Below are 12,153 nucleotides of genomic sequence, written 5' to 3'. Positions count from 1 at the left end.
GAGCTGAAACTCCAGATGGCTGAGGAGACAGTAAGCGAACACCTATCTACTTCAAATAAGTTCATGTTTCTGGGCACAAATTACATCCCACAGCTGCTTATGGGAACCTGAGACCTACTGCATTGCTGATAAGCTCAGTGAAACTGTAAAAATTGAAAAAATAATAGATCATCAGCTTTCTAAAAAAAAAAAAAAATCGTTAAAAGACAGTGAAAACTTGAAAACAGAAAAGTAAAACTCCAGAGTCCTTCATTAAATATATTTTATGAATGTTTAGTGGAGAAGGCAATGGCCCCCCACTCCAGTACTCTTGCCTGGAAAATCCCATGGGCGGAGGAGCCTGGTAGGCTGCAGTCCATGGGGTCACTAAGAGTCGGACACAACTGAGCGACTTCACTTTCACTTTTCACTTTCATGCATTGGAGAAAGAAATGGCAACCCACTCCAGTGTTCTTGCCTGGAGAATCCCAGGGACTGGGGAGCCTGATGGGAGGCTGTCTATAGCGTTGCACAGAGTCGGACACGACTGAAGTGACTTAGCAGCAGCAGCAGTAGCAGCAGCATGAATGTTTAGAAGAGAGTGGTTGCTAAGAACCAGTATAACTAAATTAAATCTAAGTCATACTATTCTTCTGTTTTGATCCTCTCATTAAAAATGGGAATTATATAGTCATGACATAAGTTAATTTCAAAGCATTTAATCTGATCCTTCATGATGTTTGTGGATGAGGCTCTAAAATAAGGTTGTTGTTGTTGTGAATTTGCTAAGTCATGCCCGACTCTTTTGCAACCCAATGGACTATAGTACGCCAGGCTCCTCTGTCCATGGAATTACCCAGGCAAGAACCGGAATGGGTTGCCATTTCCTTCTTCTGGATCTTCTACCTAGGGATCGAACCTGCGTCTTCTGCATTGACAGGTGGATTCTTTACCACCGAGCCAACTGAGCTAAAATAAGGACTCAACATAATTATAATTAGGTACACTCAAAGTCTGTTGGATAACTGTAGCCAATTTTTGTTGATAGTTTTTGATAACTTACATAGGTTCAGATGTAGAAAATCATTTTCTGGTCAAATCACAGTATGAAACAAAACCTATATAGCGTAAAAAACAGGACTGAAGGCAGTACTGGGGAACTAAATTATTTTAACAATTTTAACACTGAGCCAAAACCTAAATATAACACTTAACAGAAATATAGAAGACTCTTGAGAGTCCCTTGGACTGCAAGGAGATCAAACCAGTCAATCCAAAGGAAATCAACCCTGAATATCCATTGGAAGGACAGATGCTGAAGCTCAAACTCTAATACTTTGGTCACCTGATGTGAAGAACTGACTCATTGGAAAAGACCCTGATGTTGGGAAAGATTGAAGGTGGGAGGAGAAGGGGGTGACAGAGGATGAGATGGCTGGATGGCATCACCGACTCAATGGACATGGGTTTGAGCAAACTCTGGGAGATGGTGATGGACAGGGAGGCCTGGTGGGCTGCAGAGTGGGACACGACTAAATGACTGAACAACAGCAAGGAACAGTGACTTTAAAGGACACCAGTGTGTTAGCTCATAGTCCTGCAGGTTAGAAGTCCACCACGTAGTTCCTCTGGGCTAACACTGAGGTGCTGGCCCAGCTGCATGTCCTGCTTGAGGCTCTGAGGCAGAGTCTGTGTCTGATCTCTCCTGTCCCTCCCTGCCTCTTCATGGCCAGCAGTGGGGGGTCAGATCCTCAGCACACAGCCTGCTGACAGCGCTCCCGTCTTCCTCTTCTACTTTTAAGGATCCTTGAGATTACACTGGCCCCACCCAGATGATCCAGGATAATCTCCCTATTTTAAGGCAGGCTGATTAGCAAATGTAATCCTCTTTTTCCATGTGAAGTAACATATTCACAGGTTCTGGGGGGTCAGGACGTGTATGTCTTTGGATGGATGGGGGCGTTATTCTGCCTATTCCGGAGGCAGGTGAATCCCAAGGGGGAGCCTGGCAAAGGGACCCTCAGGTGAAGCAAGGAAAGTGTTAAGAGATGTGACGGTCAGCTCCCCGAGTGGACTAGTAAACGCCCACTGGGCAGATACTAACACCTCTGGGTGGTGGTGACGTGGCTACACCAGCATCCAGACTGTTTTGTGTTTCTGCAGCTTTTTTTTGTTTTGTTTTTTAACTGGAACAAATGTTGTTATTCAGTCGCTAAGTTGTGTCCAACTCTCTGTGACCCCGTGGACTGCAGCACACCAGACTCCCCTGTCCTTCACCATCTCCCAGAGCTTGCTTAAACCCATGTCCATTGAGTTGGTGATGCCATCCAACCATCTCATCCTCTGCCATCCCCTTCTGCTCCTGCCCTCAGTCTTTCCTAGCATCAGGGTCTTTTCCAGTGGGTCGGCTCTTCCCAATAGGTGGCCAAAGTATTGGAGCTTCAGCTTCAGCATCAGTCCTTCCAATGAAAATTCAGGACTGATTTCCTTTAGGATGGACTGCTTGGATCTCCTTGCAGTCCAAGGGACTCTCAAGAGTCTTCTCCAACACCACAGTTCAAAAGCATCAACTCTTCGGCGCTCAGCTTTCTTCACAGTCCAATTCTCACATCCAGACATGACTACTGGAAAAACCATAGCCTTGACGGACCTTTGTTGACAAAGTAACGTCTCTGCTTTTTAATATGATGTCTAGGTTGGTTATAACTTTCCTTCCAAGGAGTAAGCGTCTTTTAATTTCATGGCTGCAATACCATCTGCAGTGATTTTGGAGTCCCCCAAAATAAAGTCAGCCACTGTTTCCACTGTTAAGGACTTGAAAATGCTAACGCACCAGAGATGACAAGTAAATGGGCTTCATGGGTGGAGTCAACATACAATGAAGAAATGCGTTTGAAGCAGGGGGGCTCCCCTGGTGGTCCAGCGGTTAGGACTCTGCACTTCCACGGCAAGGAGTGGGGTGCGATCCCTGATCAGGGGACTAGATCCCACAGCCCCCCACCCCAAAAAAGCTTTTTATCTACTAGTACAGTTTTTTTTTTAAGTTTTTTTATGTGGACCATTTTTTAAAGAGTCTTTATTGAATTTGATGCAATATTGTTTCTGTTTTTTTTTTTTTTTTTGTCTGTTTTTAGCTGGGGGGGGATGTGTGGTCTAAGCTCTGGACCAGGGATGGAACGTGAACCCTGGGCAGTGGAAGTCAAAGTCCCAACCACCGGACCACCGGGGAAGTCCCTCTGCTCTTAATTTCCCTGAAAATATTCTTTTTTCATTTAAGCTTTACTGATATTAACTTTCAATATTTGTTCCTTGAACATTTCCACCACGTTCTCTTCATGAATCCGTCCCTTCGGTTTGTCAGTCATACACGCGGGGTGCCTATTATATAGCCCGTACATCTTATATATCCCTAAGCGTTAGGGATAGCAAAGTAAACACCAATAGCATGGACCAGCTGTTTAGGGTTTAAATTGAACTGAGGTCTATCGACAAAAACGGGAAGTGGCAGGGAGGTGTGGTCAGAGCATCGAGGAGAGGGCGATGGTAAGACGACCTTAAGGGATTCATCTGGTACAGGCCCGAGAAGTCCAGAAGTCACTGTACATTATTAATAAGATCTGAAGGCAAAGATGGAATTAGGCTCAGGGAAGGAGAGGCCGTTACCTTCAGTATTTCAGCCTCTTCCTTCTTTACATTTTTCCTTCCCTCGACTCTCTCTACAAGCTCAACTAGATCCTGCTTTAAAGTTCCTTCCAAAAGACAATTGGATGTCAACTCCCTTAAGTGAAATTTTCAAAGGTTTCCTATTTGAGAAGCCCTTTGTCTATCATCCATGTTTATCCAACCCCGTATTCTCTTAAATCAATGATCAAATTTATTTCAGAACACTTGGTTTCTCTATCTAGTTAGGCATTTTTATTATGGGCACTTTTATTAGCTGATCATTACACAATTAAAAAGTGAAAAACACGTTTTCTGGTTTGGAGTTTCATTCCAGTGCTTATCTTCCTTGGCCGCTAGATGGCGCTCGCATGCCTGAGAGACAAAAATGCTGATTCCGTTTACCTTGGAAACAAGTGAACCTGAGCAATCAGGACCCGAGAAGAGGAAACAGCCCAGACTGCATTGTAGGTGTTTCTGGCTCTTAAATTTACCCTTAAAAAGTAAAACTGCACACCTCCAAATCAGTCCAGTGGTTAATACTCCACACTTTCAATGCAGGTTCCTCCCCTGGTCAGGAAGCTAAGATCCACATGCTTTGCCCTTTGGCCGAAAAACTAAATTAAAAAAAAGTAAAACAAGCATATTCCTTTCTTTCAGGAAAGTAAGAACAGTAAGAAATTTTAAATTAAAGTACATGCCCATCTTGTATCACCTCATCCTGACCCAAGCTTTATTTTCATTTCTTTTATTTTGACATTCTAGTAATATACTGTCTTGTAACATCCCAACCTGGCAAATGGGCTTCCCTGGTAGCTTAGCTGGTAAAGAATCCTCTTGCAAGGCAGGACACTTGGGTTTGATCCCTGGGCTGGGAAGATCCCCTGCAGGAGGGCATGGTAACCCACTCCAGTATCCTTGCCTGGAGAATCCCAGGGACAGAGGAGCCTGGGGGGCTATACAGTCCATGGGGTCACAAAGAGTTGGACCCGACTAAGCCACCTGGCAAATGGCACTACTTGCTATTCTCTGCTTGTGTGCCCCCTCTCTCCCATCTTCTTGGCTAAACGGAGGCTTTTCTCTCCATCTGGAAGCCCCACTCCCTCCCTCCTAATCCCCCACCTCCGTTTCACTATTAGAAACCTCACTCATTCTCCCAGACACACTTCAAGTGGTCCCTCTTCCAGGACACCACTACCGCAAGAAGATGCTTTCTTTGGGTTCCGTTTCCCCTCTTCTAGCAAGCTTACTGTTTTGTTTAATAATAAATGTAGCATGCATCACTGCACCATGATATGCACTTCTCTAGCACTTAAAGATTTTCTGCCTTACGATTATTTATGAACAGTTTTTTATCTCTGGGCTATAAAATGTTTGCCTCTTCCGTGTGGAGACTCTCTCAGTCATCTTTATATTTCCTTAAGTATTTGTGTGCATGCTCAGTCGCTGAGCATGTTGGTTGACTGAATGGTGTCTGAATCTTTGCAATGCTACGGACTGCAGCCCACCAGGCTCCTCTGTCCAGGGGATTTTCCAGGCAACAGTACCAGAGTGGGTTGCCATTTCCTCTGGATCTTCCCGACCCAGGGATTGAACCTGCATCTCCTGCATTGGCAGGCGGGTGGATTCTTTACCACTGAGCCAGCTGGGAAGCCCTCATGAAGTATTTAGCACAGTATTATTTACTAAGTTGATTTCAACATATCCATACATTTCGTTGCCCAGAACTCTTAAGAATCAAAGTGAGATGATGATTCTTCGTGACAGTCTCTTGAATAATTTGGATAAAGTTCATTAGCAGGACATGCAGAACCGAATCATCTTTCCATCTAGAAATGACATCACGACATGAGACACCAATGTTTTAGAAATGACAGGGGCGGTGTAACTATTTCAAAACATAAAGGTGAGCTCAAAAGAGAGAAAGCAACAGCTTCAGATGCTAGAAATGAAGAAATTCAAATTCACAGTAGTAAAAAGGTCCAGGAATTGAGGTTTTAACTCCATGTCGACGTGACCCTCGAGCCACTTAATGAGAAGCTGGAGATGAAATTCCTGTATAAATCAGGACCCAAAAGAGACTGTCAGTGTTTGAAGGCTCAGGATGTTGCCAAGCTTATTCTCTCGCAGCAGCCTCGGTTGGGTAGGGAAAGTACTCGTTCCCATGAAAATTCCAAGTCCCAATCTTTGGAGGTCCAATTTTACATGTTGGGGGAAACTACAATAAACGAATGTTGATTCTTGTACAACCAACTTTGATCGTACATTGTAACTTTGATCACTGATGCAGGAGAATATTGATTTAAGAAATAATGCATTCTAATGAAGAAAATTAAAATGTTGTGACATGAAAAAAAGGGAGGTTGCAGTTGAAACATTCTGTGTTTCTCAATTCTGGTTTTTCTGAGAGGAGGTTCAATCACTGGTTAATTTCAGGTATTGCAAAATCAAGTATGCAAGTTAAAAATTTATAGTCACCTGTTTGTTGCAACATTTCAGTTCAGTTCAGTTCAGTCGCTCAGTCGTGTCCGACTCTTTGCGACCCCATGAATTGCAGCATGCCAGGCCTCCCTGTCGGTCACCAACTCCCGGAGTTCACTGAGACTCACGTCCATGGAGTCAATGATGCCATCCAGCCATCTCATCCTCTGTCGTCCCCTTCTCCTCCTGCCCCCAATCCCTCCCAGCATCAGAGTCTTTTCCAATGAGTCAACTCTTCTCATGAGGTGGCCAAAGTACTGGAGTTTCAGCCTCAGCATCATTCCCTCCAAAGAAATCCCAGGGCTGATCTCCTTCAGAATGGACTGGTTGGATCTCCTTGCAGTCCAAGGGACTCTCAAGAGTCTTCTCCAACACCACAGTTCAAAAGCATCAGTTCTTCAGCGTTCAGCTTTCTTCACAGTCCAACTCTCACATCCGTACATGACCACAGGAAAAACCATAGCCTTGACTAGACGGACCTTTGTTGGCAAAGTAATGTCTCTGCTTTTGAATATGCTATCTAGGTTGGTCATAACTTTCCTTCCAAGGAGTAAGCGTCTTTTAATCTCATGGCTGCAGTCACCATCTACAGTGATTTTGGAGCCCCCAAAAATAAAGTCTGACACTGTTTCCACTGTTTCCCCATCTATTTGCCATGAAGTGATGGGACCAGATGCCATGATCTTTGTTTTCTGAATGTTGAGCTTTAAGCCAACATTTTCACTCTCCACTTTCACTTTCATCAAGAGGCTTTTTAGTTCCTCTTCACTTTCTGCCATAAGGGTGGTGTCATCTGCATATCTGAGGTTATTGATATTTCTCCCAGGAATCTTGTGATTCCAGCTTGTGTTTCTTCCAGCCCAATGTTTCTCATGATGTACTCTGCATATAAGTTAAATAAACAGGGTGACATTTAAGAACACTCAATTCTTTCCATCTGCCTGCAATGCAGGAGACCTGGGTTCGATCCCTGGGTTGGGAAGCTCCCCTAGAGAAGGAAATGGCAACCCACTTCAGTATTCTTGCCTGGAGAATCCCATGGAGAGAGGAGCCTAGTAGGCTACAGTCCACAGGGTCGCAAAGAGTTGGACACGACTGATCGACTTCACTTTACTTTCACTTTCAATTCTTTAATAGCAAATGGAAGACACAATTAATAGATACAAAGATACGTTGCTACAGAATATATGGATACTGAACACACAAACAGAAAGGGATGGACCGACCAGGAAAGTAGATTCAGGAGACACACAAGACACCAAAAACCCGTGGAGGTTTACTGTGGCCCCCTGCGTTCTCTGCTCAAGCCACTTGGATAAAAATCCATGGATGCTCAGCAAGTTATCAGCGATGGGTTACAACTGTAGCTAGACATCCCAGTTGCTAAGTCTGGTAGAGAAAGGATGAATTGGCTCCAGACACGTTCCATCTGCTCTTCCTCAACGCTGGTCCTCCCAGCCACAATGTTAGCAGAGAAAGATGATGCAGAAAAATGGGAGACGGGCCGCCTGAGCATTTCCTAACAGAGGATTCAGGTAACCTGGTCCTTCTGTCTCAACTGCAGCCCTCCCTAAGGACACCCTGAACACACTCTTTTCCCTTGCCTCTGCTGTTGGCTTTAAATGGATCCAGCAAACCATGGGCTTCCAGCATCTTAATTTGCTCTGTGAGCCTTTCTGAGCAAACCCCTTGGTAGTGAGCTTGGAAGCTTCCATTGCATCACGAGAATTCCCCAGGGCATACCACTAAGGAGAGATAAACATGTGCGTGCGCATGTGTTCAGTCCTCTCTGACTCTCTGTGACCCCCTGGACTAGCCCGCCAGGCTCTTCTGTCCATGGGATTCTCCAGGCAAGAATACTGGAGTGGGTTGCCATTCCCTTCTCCAGGGGATCTTCCCCACCCATGGATTGAATCCAGGTCTCCTGCATTGCAGGCGGATTCTTTCCTGTCTGAGCCACCAGGGAAGCCCATATATATATATATGACTGTTATGACTGTTTAAAAAAAAAACTGGCATTTTTCACATTGCAGTGGGCACAGAGGAAGAATTAAATTTGAGCCTAATTTAATTCCAAGTACATTACACACTTAATTATATATTTTCCTGTTCAATGTAAACAGCATTCGACATTTAAGAAATTAGAATTGCTATACCTGCACTTCTAAATTGAACAAAACAAGCATCGCTGAATTGACTTTTTTAAAGAACCACAAGAGTTTTGTTTTGTGTTTTTTTTTTTCCTGAAATAGCACATTCTTCTATATGAAGAACTGGAATTTTTACTCTATATCCTGCCCACTCATCACTCTGCTCAGATTAGCATTTCAATTCCTCAACTCAGAGGTCTGCTGTTATTGTTGTTTCTATTTATGGCAGACGAAAGCCAGTACTGATGCTATAAAAATAACATTAAGATACAAACTCAAAGCTCATAAGAAAAACTTTCTGTGTGTACTTGGTTGCATAAGTTGTGTCTGACTTTTTGAGACCCCCATGGACTGTAGTCCACCAGGTTCCTCTGTCTGTGGGATTCTCCAGGCAAGAATACTGGAGTGGGTTGTCATTCCCTTCTCCAGGGGATCTTCCCCACCCGTGGATCAAAGCCAGGTCTCCTGCATTGCAAGCAGATTCCTTACTATCTGAACCACTAAGATACAAATACAAAGTTCTTAAGAAAAACTTTCTGAGCTGAGGGCATCTCTAGCTGGGTTTTCTATACAAAAGTCCCTTAAGATTGACTTTCGAAATATCCTTTGACATTGGATCACTCTCTTTCACTCACTTGGTCAACCCAAGTGAATGTAATTTTCTCTTTCCTTTGTTGGATTATCAGCTGTGCAGGCCACCCTTCCACAGAAATGCAAACCGCTTTAAGAAGGCCCAGTGGGGCAGAACTGCCCTTGAAACGCTAAAATGGGGAAAACAGCTTGAGAATGTTCTGAAGCTCGACTGACGTGAAAGATATTTTCATCTGCACTCGCTTGGTGCCAGCTCCAGGCAAAGTCAGGGAAACAGAGCACAGTGTACTGTAAAGTAATCCTGAATGGAACAGGTGAGCCACAAACGGAGAATGGAAAAGTGAGTCAGACTCACGCCACACCACCCGGAACCCACCCTCAGGAAGAACCGTCCCTGGCAAGAACTGGCGACGTTCTGCTCCTATTTCACAGCAAACGAACCTAACGCTGGGAAGGTCTGCTTCCATGCGGAGTACAGTATGATGTTCTCAGCACAGAAGCAGACACAGAATGAACTGAGTTCTCAGTTCCTGATTTCTGCTGTAAGCCGAAGCAAAGGAAATTTTTGTTCAGGGAACAGTCACAACTGAAGGAGAGAGCACTCTGCTCATAAGGGCTGCGTTTAAACACCTGATAAAAAGTCACCGAGGGAGAGCGTAGTTTCTATGTTTGTGACAATCTTTCTGTCACTCTTTCCTAACAAAAAGACATCTTTTGCTGCAAATAGGTCACGGCTTTACACTGAAGAAAGCCTATGTGTGCACGCGTGCGCTCGGTCGTGTCCGACTCTTTGTGACCCCCGTGGACTGTAGTCCGCCAGGCTCCTCTGTCCGTGGAACTCTCCAGGCAGGAATAACGGAGGGGGTTGCCGTTCCCTTCTTCAGGGGATCTTCGCTACCCAGGGATCGAACCTGCGTCTACATAAATCTAATTTATTCAGCTGGGGCTGCTGAATGGAACACACAACCAGCCTCTTTTTTTTTTTCTCTTGGTTTGCATCTAACATGCTATGCTTTGCCTTATTTTTGACATTGGGATCCTCCAATTTTCTAAACACAGCTGAATTTCAAGCTTCAGTGGAGATAAAGACGCACCTGACTTACTACAGCTGGAGAAAGCTCTTCCCGCTCCTACCCTTAAGCTGGACGCGGTCCCTTCTGAAATTAAAGTTTCACTAGGATGACGAAAAGTTTGGCATGAAACTACAATGAGAGGTTCGCACTCCTGAACTGGTTTCTCTTTGATCTGACGCCTCTGTTCCTCACCTCTTTCTACAGAAGCACATTCAGAAATAATTTATATGTATTTGCACCGGCAAGTGATAAATGCAAATACTCCAAAATTATTTTATGTTTTACCCTTACATAACAAATACCATCATGCTTTCATTTTTCAAGAAAAGGGTGGTTTTGTTCTGAAGCAACAATCTGTAGGCTTTTTGGTCTCTGAGTTACTTTACACTTTTAGGACAGCGTGGGTACCCTAAAGAACTTCTGTCTCTTTGAGTTATAATAATCAAGTCTTCATGTTTTGGAAACTGAAACACTGAAAAGTTATTTGATTGGCTTGAAGATAGCGCCAATGAACACATTGCATATTAACGTTAATGTCATCCTAGTTTAATGAGTATTATTTTGATATTATACCCTAACAAATGTAGATCTGACTCATTGGAAAAGATGCTGATGCTGGGGAAGTTGAGAGCTGGAGGAGAAGGGGGCGGCAGAGGATGAGATGGTTGGATGGCATCACCAACTCGATGGACATGAGTTTGAGCGAGCTCCGGGAGATGGTGAGGGACTGGGAAGCCAGGTGTGCTGCAGTCCGTGGGCTCACAGAGTCAGACACAACTTAATGACTGAACAACAACAAGGAACTACTATCCCAAAATGTCAGGTTGTTCCAGAGTATAATTAAGCACTAAACTTTGGAAGTGAATTTATCTGCTTTGATTTATTATACCCGAGTCTCAATAAAAGCCACGAAATATTAAAAATTATAACAAAATTGTCTCAGTTCTGATGGGCCAGCTTCTCTGGTTTACCCATCACCTTCACCTACAATATCAGAGTTCTTGTTTACCTGGTGTGTAGTTTGCCATGGACTGAGCCTGGTGGCCCACAGTCCACAGGTTCGCCAAGAGTCGGACACGACTGAGCGACTAAACACACTTGGTCCACACGCAATCTGCCTACGAAGCAGAGTCTGCCTCTAACAGAAATACTTTTCTTCATTTTTATTGACTTTATTATGGACTTGATCATTCAAGAAAAAGAAACACAAAGATCCTCGATTACAAAGAGCTAAGGTTCTGTACATAATGCTATGCCCATGCTTTTTAAAAATGTATTTACTTATTTAATAAAAAACAGAAATGAATTTCTCACATACTGTATTTTTGAGGGGCCACTTCCTGGTTATAGATGGCCAATTTTTTATTGCTTTTTTTTTAGGTCACGCTGCGTGGCTTTCGAGATCTCAGTTCCATAACCAGGGATTGAACCTGGGCCGTGCAGAGAAAGCGCAGAGTCCTAATCAATGGACGGCCAGGGAATTCCCATCTATGCTTATCTTTAAATGTTACATTGTCCCATTGATTAAGTAGTTTCTCAGACTCCCATTATTCTATCTTAATTAAATCCCCAAATTTCTTTCGACAACATTTTTAACAGCCTTCCCACAATTGGATATGAAACATAGATTTTTTAAAAATTCAGGCTATCTTTTATAATAAAACTATCTTTGACATTTCCTAGATGGCCTCTGGAAAAGCACAAAGGTCTATTACTTTATGAAGAGAGAGATGCTAGAAATAATTCGGTTAAGTTTGTTTGACGTGTTACAATAGGAAGAGTTGCACAGGAATGTTTCTCAAAGTAGAAGTGCACAGAGCCTAGCCCAGGTTAGATATGTCTAAGTATACTCTTACAAATATTCCTGAAATCAAATGGTTTATGGTTAAAAAGAAGAAAAGTCCTGGAAATTTGTTAACGCCTTTGTTGATCATGTTTTACACAGACAGTGAAAACAGACAATCAAAATTCTCAAGAAATAGTAATTTAATGTTCCCTGATAGAGAAATCCAGTACTTTTCATTATAATATTATAGTTCAGTTCAGTCGCTCAGTCGTGTCCGACTCTTTGCAACCCCATGAACGGCAGCACGCCAGGCCTCCCTGTCCACCACCAACTCCCAGAGTCCACCCAAACCCATGTCCACGGAGTCGGTGATGCCATCCAACCATGTCATCCTCTGTCGTCCCCTTCTCCTCCTGCCCTCGATCTTTCCCAG

This window comes from Bos indicus x Bos taurus, chromosome 19 (genome assembly GCF_003369695.1).
Source record: "Bos indicus x Bos taurus breed Angus x Brahman F1 hybrid chromosome 19, Bos_hybrid_MaternalHap_v2.0, whole genome shotgun sequence".
Classification (NCBI taxonomy): Eukaryota; Metazoa; Chordata; class Mammalia; order Artiodactyla; family Bovidae; genus Bos; species Bos indicus x Bos taurus.
Note: the sequence above shows the minus strand (reverse complement) of the source record.